Raw genomic sequence first — 10,008 nt, 5'->3', positions numbered from 1 at the left:
GAAAGGGAAAGGGAAGAGTAATCCTTCTGAAGTACACTCAAAGACTTCACAACAAAGGCTTGTCCTGCAGGGAAAAGCACTGCCAAAGTCTTACCCTGTCTAGGGAATTCCTCCCACTCTGTCTGCTGCTCCAAGGGAAGGGGGCAGCTAGAAGCTAGTCAGTCCCAGGCAGGCTTTGAGGCAACAGATTAAGACTGCTGCCCCCAAAGGAAGTAGTAAGGGACAGGAGAGATGTGTATTTCACTGTAGAAAGAAATTGTGAAAGTCATGGGACTGTTTCAATTGTGACTTAAAGATAATCGAATGTTTCTTTCATCTATGTATCAACATAATGCCAACCTAGCTTCAGTGTAGTAATAGTAATTATTATTGAAACAGCTAAAAGAAGCAGACACTTTGAGAAGGAGTATTTAGGAAAGTTCAGAGCCACCAAATGAAGCAAAAACAAAGACACTGCAAACAAAGCCAGATTTTTAGCCAGATTAATATAAATGCTTACAGCAGAAGGTCTTCCCCCTTTCCTCATGCTGAGGATGAAACTCAGTGCCTTTGTATTGGCTACATCCCCAGCTCTTGCTCAATGTTTTATTATGAAATAGGATCTTATTAAATTGCCCAGGCTGGGTTCAAACTTGCCATGTTCATCCCTCTGCCTTCCAGAGTACTGGGATTACAGGCGTGCTATTCTATGCCAAGCTCAGAAGGCCTTTTTATGTCAGGAAATTCCTTTTACTTGAGAAACATATGTCAGTTTCACCAAAGGATTCTATCATGGCATTCCAAAGGCAAGAAGCATGTTTGAAGAAAAAAAAAATCATCACAAAACAAACATAAATATGACACAATGGTTGGAACCATGAGGCAGGAAATAAATAGCATATGAAAGGTCTTAGTGGATAAAGCAGATAACATATAAGAATAGGTGACTAATATAGGAAGTGAGTTGGAATAGGCAAGAAATAATTAGAAGAAAACACTAGAATTCTAAACCATAATAATAGGTGTGGGGAATGCTAGTGATGGGCTAGTTGGTAGATTTGACACAACTGAGAAAGATATTAGTGACTTAGATCAGATGTGCAGGGGCTGGGAATTTAGCTCAGTAGCACCACAACTGCCTTGCAGGTGCAAGGTCCTGTGTTCGATCCCTGGTAGAGTGAAAAAAAAATCAGATGCGCATACATCTAAAAACAGAACATCAAAATATCTAATGAAAGAACTGATAGCATTAAGAGGGAGATCAACAAGTCTACTATTATAGTGGGAATTCAACATTGCTCTATCAGTAACTGATTGACTAGGAATCAAAAAATAAGGATATAGGTGGTGTCATTCAACTTCATGTACTTGACATTTATAGAATATTTCAACCAAAAACAGAATAAGCAATCTTATAGCTAGAATATTCATGCAGCTAGATCATAAATGATACTTAAAGTTTAAAAGAAATCAAATTATTTTACCTGAGTATAGTGAAATTAAATTATAAATCAACAGCAGAAAGATAACTAGAAAACCCCTAAATACTTAGAAATTAAGTAACATATTTAAATAACGCACTGGTCAAAGTTGTCTCAAGTAAAATAAAATCCCCATAGAGAAATAAGGAAGAAAAATAAATTAGGAATAAAATAAATTGGTCAGGAAAGATTTGAATAGGCAGTTTACAAGCAAAGATTTCTAAGTGGCTTATGAATATATGAAGACTTACTTGACACAGCCATCAGGGAGATAAACATTAAAACCCCCAAATTTTGAAAGTAACACTTATAGGGGGTAGTGAGAATAAGGGCAACTTGAATGATGATAGAATACAAACTAGTGTCGTAACAATGGAAAACTAGCAGTATCTAAACCAAGTACATAAATGAGAAACAGACATTCTTGTTTAGAAATATACCAAGTAATATAAAATGGATAGCTAGATAGATAATTTAAATAAATTTGCATAGTGCATAAACCAGGACAAAATTTAAATTCTTCTCAACAGTGGAAAGTATAACTGAATTATGACATCATAACATAATGTTACAATCAGCATAGAAAATGAACAAACATTCTACATGTGACCAGATTAGTGATTCTTTTTCCCCAGCTAGCATTGGTCTTTGCTTTTAGTGATAAGGGAAATTAAAACCAAAGCATGTATTTACAGGAAAAAGTTTCATTAGAAAGTAGAAGAAAATAATGAGGATTTTAGCTTGTAGAGCTGCCAGAGATCAAACCCAGCTCTTGACAAAGAAAGTAAGGAAAATACAGGAAAGGGCCCCAACTTGAGCAGCTGAAGAGGGTGCACTTTGATGAAGGCTGGCAGACTTCACTCACAAAAGCAGGAGCCCAGCTTTTAAGGGTTAGCTGAGGTGGGCCAGCATTCAATGGCTCATGATCCCAGTCCTGACTTTTTAGTTCTGGAGTCCTCATGGCTTGAGGCGTGGTTCTGTTGCTATGGAATGTTTGTCTTTGCTCACATGGTTCAGTCATGTGAAGCTCTACTGCTCCTGGATTCCAAGTGATTTCAGGGCTACCTTAGGGTTAGGTAGGACAATGGTTGGAGACTTGTGGGCTAGGCTTACGTCCCTATCAATCCTTTATCTTGGTAGCCTGAGTTTTGAAGGGAGATGACCTCAAATTTTAAGGTAACAAAAGATACAAAATGAAAGACAAACTTTGTTCTGTTTCTAGCTACCTTTTGGGTATCTCTAGGCCCAGATGAAGACTCACTGTTTTTAGTAAAAACTACTTTTATGTCTTTGCACGCTGCAGAGGAAAACACAAATTGTACTTTTAACAAGTGACATTAAAGGCCTAGGAAATTGTTTGTCCTTTATTTCATCATCACAATCATAAACCCGAAAAAAAAAAAGATCCAACCCCAAAATAAGCCAAATTCTATTGTATGTGCATTAGTTAGCTTTCCAAGCCTAGGAAAGTTTGTCCTTTATTTCATCATCACAATCATAAACCCGAAAAAAAAAAAGATCCAACCCCAAAATAAGCCAAATTCTATTGTATGTGCATTAGTTAGCTTTCCACCGTTGTGACAAAATACCTGAGAGAAATAAGTTTAAAAGAGGAAAGGTTTATGCTGGTTCATTTTCAGAGGCTTTGGTCCACGGTCACTTGGTCCTGCTCCCTTTGAGTCTGCGGTGCTATATCATGGTAGAAGTGTGTGGCAGACCCCAGTGACTCACACCCCTTAAAAGTTCTACAGCTTTCTAAAGAACCATCTGCCGGAACCTAAGCCTTTAACACATGACCCTCTGGGAGACATCCGGGAACCAGGCTGTAATGCTGTCTTTCCTTTTATAGAAAGGTCAAAAACAAGCAAATGCAATTCTTGGTGTTAGAAGGAAGAACAATAATTATCTGCAGTGTAGGGAGGTAGAATAGAGAATGATGGGGCATTTTCTTAAAGAATATTTCAAGATGCTGGTAATATATCAGTTCAGGACCTCCTGCATGGTTACATGGCCATATTATTGTTGTGACTATTCAAGAACAAGTGTACTTTGGTTTTGTGTACTTTTCCATAAACTTGCTGCATTTCAACAAAAAGGGTTTATTTATGATGTTGAACTAAACTCCATGTTGTGGGAATATCATCTTGTTCCAGAGTTTATGGCTCCATACCACCCATGTGCTCTTAATCTTTGCATCAAAAGCATTAATACGGTCTTAAAATATTTAAAGAGCCACTTTAGCAGACTCTTAGAAAAAAATAACGTTGTTCATTTAGAAAATTTGACTCACATTCCAAGGAATTATGTAATTTCCTGTCTGATAGAGGAAAAGTCCCTTGTTTCAATAATAAATGATCTCTATTGTGTCCTCTACCATATTAGAAAAACATCCTTCTGTGAAACTCTTTTTAGGTTGTCAGTTTCTTTTTAGGTTTATTGATGTTTCCTCCAAAGGCAGGTAAAGGAACTGAAATTCCTGTCCTTGTATTTCACATTTGATAAGCTCAAGGTCATAAGCTTCACTACTACCAGCTTAAAATTTTCATTCATATTTCTGCTTTCAGGGGCTCTTCATTGATCTTAAGGCATAACAGAAGTTGGCTATATTTTGTCCTTAATTAATTGTTTCTTTTCCATCCACAAAGCAATAAAAAAGTATCATAAAGGGCCAGGGATTTAGCCTAGCAGCCCAGTGCCTGCCTTGCAAGTGCAAGGTCCTGAGTTTGATCCCTGGTACCAAAAGAAAAAAAGAAATCATAGAATTCTAAGTTACACGGCAATTTGATTGATATACTTGATGGTTGATGTTCAGGCTAGCAAAGAGGCAAGTGTACTAATTTGTTTTAATGAAAAGATTTTCTTTAGGTAGTCACACAAAAAAGTGCATTCTTGAATTAATGTGTAGTAACTTGAATTCTAATTCAAATTGTGAATTCTGGTAAGGTTATTTTAATCATGTACAAAATAATGCAGCATTCATTATTATTATTATTATTATTATCACTAATATTGATTTGCTCTGCTTTAGGTGTATAAAATCTGTCAAGTCCATCTTGAAAATACAAAAAGGAACATCAATTCTGCGCATTGAATGCACTGAATTATTAAGATGTTTTATTCCTCTGAAATTAAAATCAGTGAATACAAAATGTTCTGAAAAGAACCACTCTTGTATCTGTATTTTGAAACTAAAACAAGAAAGGGTTTGAAATTTTTTTTATGATAAGGGCAGGTGGAAGTCTGACCATTAGACATTTCTCAGACTAATATAGCTTTTAAGTATCAGAATACAGATAGCTGTTTTTAGCAATCTAGAATTACTAAAGTTTCTTGGGCCACAAATTGTATGTCCAAAAGTGTTAATTTTGTCAAGTACAGTTGTATACAGATATGATTGAGTCTTTATCCAATTTCTTTAGGCTATTGGTCCCAAGCATTAGACAGTATACATATAGTATTAGAAATCATATTATATACTGGATATGCTATATATTAGATAGCATACATGTATTGTTATATGCTGTATATACATTTTTGCACTATCCCCTCACTTTGTAATGTTAAAGCCATTTTGTCAAATATCTGTCTCCCCCTCCTCTTTCGAAATTAAAAATAAATCTAGATGACTCCTGCAAGAAGGAGAAAGAGGCAGCAGCTGAGTAATGGAAAAAGAATAAACTTGGAATCTGGAAGGTTGGCTTCCAGTCCTGGCATTGCCCCTCAGCATTCTGAGGGCACAGGAGTCTGAGTCTCAGCTTCCTAATTGTGAAACGTGTATAGCCACTCTTGTTCCACTTACCTCACTCGTTGTTGTTGACAAGTGAGGTAAATCCAAAAGCTCTGAATAACTGTTACATCAGTGTAAGGAGCTGTTACTATCACTTTTATCGGTATATTAGGACTAGATTTCTAGAGAACATAGCTACATCGGACTCAATCACTTGACTCACACAGAATTTATTTTCTGCAAAATTAGAAGCATCTAGAATTTCATTTCATAAATAGGGAACAGTTAAAATTTTAGAAATGAAGGAAAGTATCTGCCTTTGGTATCTAATGACTGCTAATCCTTCATTTTAGGTACTCATACAATTAAAGGGAGAGCAAGGATCAAAAAAGGCAGGGAAAGCATCTCCGAAGGCCCGAAATGCTGACAATGTCCGTGTATTTCAAGGTATTAGATTAGACCGAAGGAAGGGCTGTCCCTGAAAAAATGTGCTCGGAAGGGCACTCGAGGCCATTTGCTGAAGGCGCTGGCTCTGGTGCAGCCTAGTACCTCCCAGCTCTCCTTCCCCATGACCTGACTTGTTGGCTCCGGTTGCAGTGGGCATTGCTCTGCCAAGCTCTCCCTCTTCCAGCCTGCAGCAAGTGTCCCCACCCTTGTTTGCTGGCCTCTAACTACTCAAGTTTTAAGGTTTCCGAAAATCAGACACAGCCTGATCCTTCCTCAAGAGGCTGAGTTGAACGTCTCAAAACCATTCATTCCCTTTCTGCTACTTAGAGACCCAGGACGGAGAAAAGTGAGGGGAGGCTCTGAACTCATGTGCTTCAGGTCACACTGACCTCCCAGCATCCTCAGAATTTTCTTGATGTGCTTCCAGGCCTCTGAGCAATGGCCAGCAGCATTATCAGAGAAGCAGCAGTCTGCAGTTCCTGGCAAATCAGTCCACCCACCACCACAATTCAGAAATCCAGCCTGCAGAAGAGCAGGAGGGCCCTAAGTCACATCTGGCTGTGTGAGGCAGGACAAAGGTCTAGTTGCTCTATTTCAGGCTTCCCTAAGTAAATCAAGAAGGTTGGTATTACACAATGAAGTATACTGGCCTCTCTTCAACTGTTTATATACCGTGCATTTATTATTATACTAGATTTCATTAACTTCTAACTTCTATTTCCAGTGTTAACAACAGGTGATTCTTGACTGTTCAAAGACTACTTGGGGAAATTGAGTATTGGCAATAAAAGAAAGTGGGGGGGGTACAAAGTGATTGCTTAAAACATCTTTGGTAACATACTGGGTACAATTTTCCTGTCCTCCTCAGAAGGGTATAGAAATATACTCAGCCAACAGAGAAACAGTTTAACAGGACGGCAGTGCAGGATCTAAGAATGCTTTCAATTCCCCACGCTGGTTTATAGGAGGGGCATTTTTCCCCATTAAGCTTATTGGCACATTTAAAGCAAAGAATACAGTTCCATTCATCATTGGGATCTTGTACTTTTACATGATGTATTTTGGTTCTCGTTTTTTCCCATTCCCCTGCCCTCCCTTCGCCCGCTCCACCCTTCCTTATACACAGAGACTTTGTTTCCATTTGTTCATTTTTTCACATTTTTTCTTTTCCCTTATTCCCTTCTCCCTCCCCCTCCCACTTCCCCTTTAGCTATTTTCTTAGGAGGGGTATTTTTATATTAACATCAAATTTCATTAATCTACTAATAAGAAAACACAAAAATCTGCCAGGTTGTTCATATTAATAAGTTTATAGCCTCATCTGGCTACTGAAAATTTTAGAGCCATCCATATTTTAATATCATCATCCTTCAAACTATTTTATCTATTTTTCTTGTTCCAGTTTTAATTTTTCTTGATTATTGCATAGTATGTCTCCTTTGTGTATTCGTGCTCCCCTACAAATGGAGAAAATTCCCACCATGAGGTTTTTTTCTGAACAATATTTTCGCTTTCAGAATTTTTTACTTAAGTATGATACTCTGAAAATCAGCTTCCTCTACCTCCCAAAGTCAGTGCTTCAGCCAAATATTTTCCGTATTTCCACTCTGACCCTTCCTTGTATGATTTGTATTCTTTCAAACATTAAGTGAAATAAACGCACCTTCCTTCAAGAAATCACCCTTCAACTGTAGAACTAGTTAACAGGCTCCTGTACCAATACTAACACTGCTGCTGGTCTCGTCACATAGCTGGGACACTGAGTGCCAATCTGCACAGCTGTCTCTTCAGGCTTCATGGCTAGCTGAGCACAGACATCGTAGTTGTTTTGAACACTGCTCTCCTTACTTTGTAAGATGGCCTGCCAATTACTACATAGTAGCTAAAAAACATTTAACATGAGTGAAGAATAAACAAAACGTCATCTTTCTGGTACCCAATTCCTAATGAACCTAAAACCTAAAATCCTGGTGAAACATGGAACAAATTCAGGAAGACAGTGTCCACTACTTAACCAGGTATAAAAGCCAAGAAGGCAGAATATGATTCCTGCTTTGGTTGACAAAGTTTTTGTGGCATGCTGATTATCCCAATCTTTTCAAGTTTACAGAATCAGGGTTGTATGTGGTAGGTCTGTGTTTGTATCTCTGGCATCCTCTGATAGACACCTGCCAGTTTTAAGTCAAATAGCTTTAGAATCTTGCCCTGAGATGTAGTGTAGTCCTAGGACTCAGTCCCTGTGTAGTCTAATTGGTTCACTGTTTCTTTTCTTTTCTTTTTCCTCATTGAGTTTATTGGTACATTTTAGGTATACAGTACAGTTACATTCATTGTGGGGATCTTGTACCTTTACATGACAGGTGGTCTTGGTTCTCATTTTTTCCCCTTGTCCCTGCCCTCCCTTCACCCCCTTTTCTCTTCCCCCTTTACAAACACTTCATTTCCATTTTTTCATTTTCACATATTTTTTCCTTTCCCTTATTACCTTTCCCCTACCCTCCCCATTTTCCCTATGCCCTTAGCCCTTTTCTTCCTATTGTCACATTGTCACTGTTTCTTATCTTCAGGTTGTCAAAGCAGCATTATAGAAACACTACTTTCTGTGCTATTAGAAACTTGTAATAAATGGCTGCAAATATAAAAGCTGGAGTACTTCCTTAATGCTCCTTTTTACCGTTCTAGTTAAAGAAAATTCCAACAACCACTCTGTTATGTTCCACTGAACATATTAAGGGTTTTCGCTCCTTCATTGCTCAACTACCCTGAGAAGCCATCAGCTGAGTCCACTTGTTTGCCAAACATTATGAAACGACTGAAAACACGAAAAAGCCAGAGGAAAGGATAGTGGTGACAACAAATTCTTACTTTTTAAGCCACCTTATTCAAAACTAAAGAGAAACTTTCATGGCAATCCTCCTCACCTTTAGTGAAAGCCAACTAAAACTGAACCCTCAATCTCTTAATTAAAAAACTACTGTTTGTCATAGAGGTACAAAGTCACGTTCTTACATGTCTTTTTTAAAAAGACATGTTATAAGAGGCTTAACAGCCCTAATGACTACTATGCAATCTTCCAATTCTGGGTATATTTAAAACTTTAATCTTTGATCTTCTCCAAACAGAGTAGAAGCTGTAAAGCCTGTTTGTTTATCTATATATCATTGCTAATTGGAATCTATTTTAGAGAGTATTCGTGGAACACCAGATAGACATTCAGCTAAGGTTAACAAACATAACTGTACTCCACCATAGTCTTCCTTAAGTTTAAAATGTGGGGCTTAGATGTCCATTTGAAATGTCTGTGAATCTTTTGTTTCCCTCTACCATTGTGCTCGGACTATCAAAACTAACATGTGTCGGAACATTGAGGACTGATGCCAAACATATGGTATCCACAACCAGCTATCATAAGCTTTGGAATGCTAATTTCAGAAAAAGAGCCAAATGAAAATGCTTAATAGCACACACATGACCAGTTGAGGATTTCCTAATAGAGTAACTGCTTTAAGACTTTTGCCATGTAGAGCAGACTTTTTAATTTTGCAAGAAAAAGGTCTTTTAAAACTTTTATGTAGTTTATATAATATGAAAGTAAAATACAATTTCACATCTTTACTAAACTTCTGAATTGTCTTTTGAACCCTCTAGAATGGCCTGCAACTGCTTCATGTTATCAACTGGTTTATTTGGGTAGCCTGAAACTCCCCAAAATTATTGATGCAAAAACTTCCCTTTAAATATATATCATTCTGTGAAAGCAAGTGCTATGACAGTATACAACTAAATATTAATCTAAATAAATCTGTATTTATTTCAAGCACAAATCATGGAATCAAAACTTTTTAGCTCGGAAAAGAAAGCCAGATGTCACTAGTTTAAATGCTCCATTTGATATTTGAAGAGATTGATATTTAACAGTAGTCACATAACTTGCTCAGTGCACCCAGCTTGATGGTCCCTGGCCCCCAGGTGAATCTGTGATTTCATTCATGTATTCCAGTGCCTCTGTCTCTCCAAGTGATATCTCCACCATGTACCACACAGCAAGAAGGCCCTTGCCAGACATCAGAATCATGCCCTCGACTTTCCGTCATCCAGAATCATAAATGTAAGAGCTAATGAATCTCTATTTGAAAAAGTAATTATACAGTCTGTGATATTCAGTTATCACAACAAAAAAATTGCCTAATGTAGCCTATGAGAACTTTGTTGAAACAATTATTTGCTCAGAAAACAAAGCCTGGTGCTGTTAGGTTTGCTCAGTCCTAGGCCCAGGATTGACCAACAGCGGCTTCCTCGTCCAGTACGCATCAAAGCAAGCTAACAGGCCACCCTGATGCAAGAAGGGGTACAGGCCTTGCGTCCTGAAGGAAG

The 10,008-nt window shown here is 37.8% G+C and overlaps 1 long non-coding RNA gene across 2 annotated transcripts; it reads left to right on the top strand.

The window, feature by feature from the left end:
* Positions 1–2,563: 2,563 nt before the first annotated feature.
* Positions 2,564–9,696, top strand: LOC104871007. Of its 2 annotated transcripts, none has more exons than XR_782697.1 (3): positions 2,564–2,636; positions 5,541–5,634; positions 9,635–9,696. It is a non-coding gene; the product is annotated as an uncharacterized LOC104871007 (long non-coding RNA). The 2 variants fall into 2 exon arrangements; XR_782698.1 differs by lacking the exon at positions 2,564–2,636 and adding an exon at positions 3,237–3,313.
* Positions 9,697–10,008: the final 312 nt, after the last annotated feature.

This window comes from Fukomys damarensis, unplaced genomic scaffold (assembly GCF_012274545.1).
Source record: "Fukomys damarensis isolate Sample0158 unplaced genomic scaffold, DMR_v1.0_HiC HiC_scaffold_26, whole genome shotgun sequence".
Classification (NCBI taxonomy): Eukaryota; Metazoa; Chordata; class Mammalia; order Rodentia; family Bathyergidae; genus Fukomys; species Fukomys damarensis.
The sequence above is the reverse complement of the archived record's forward strand: the minus strand, read 5'-3'. Positions and strand labels throughout refer to the sequence as shown.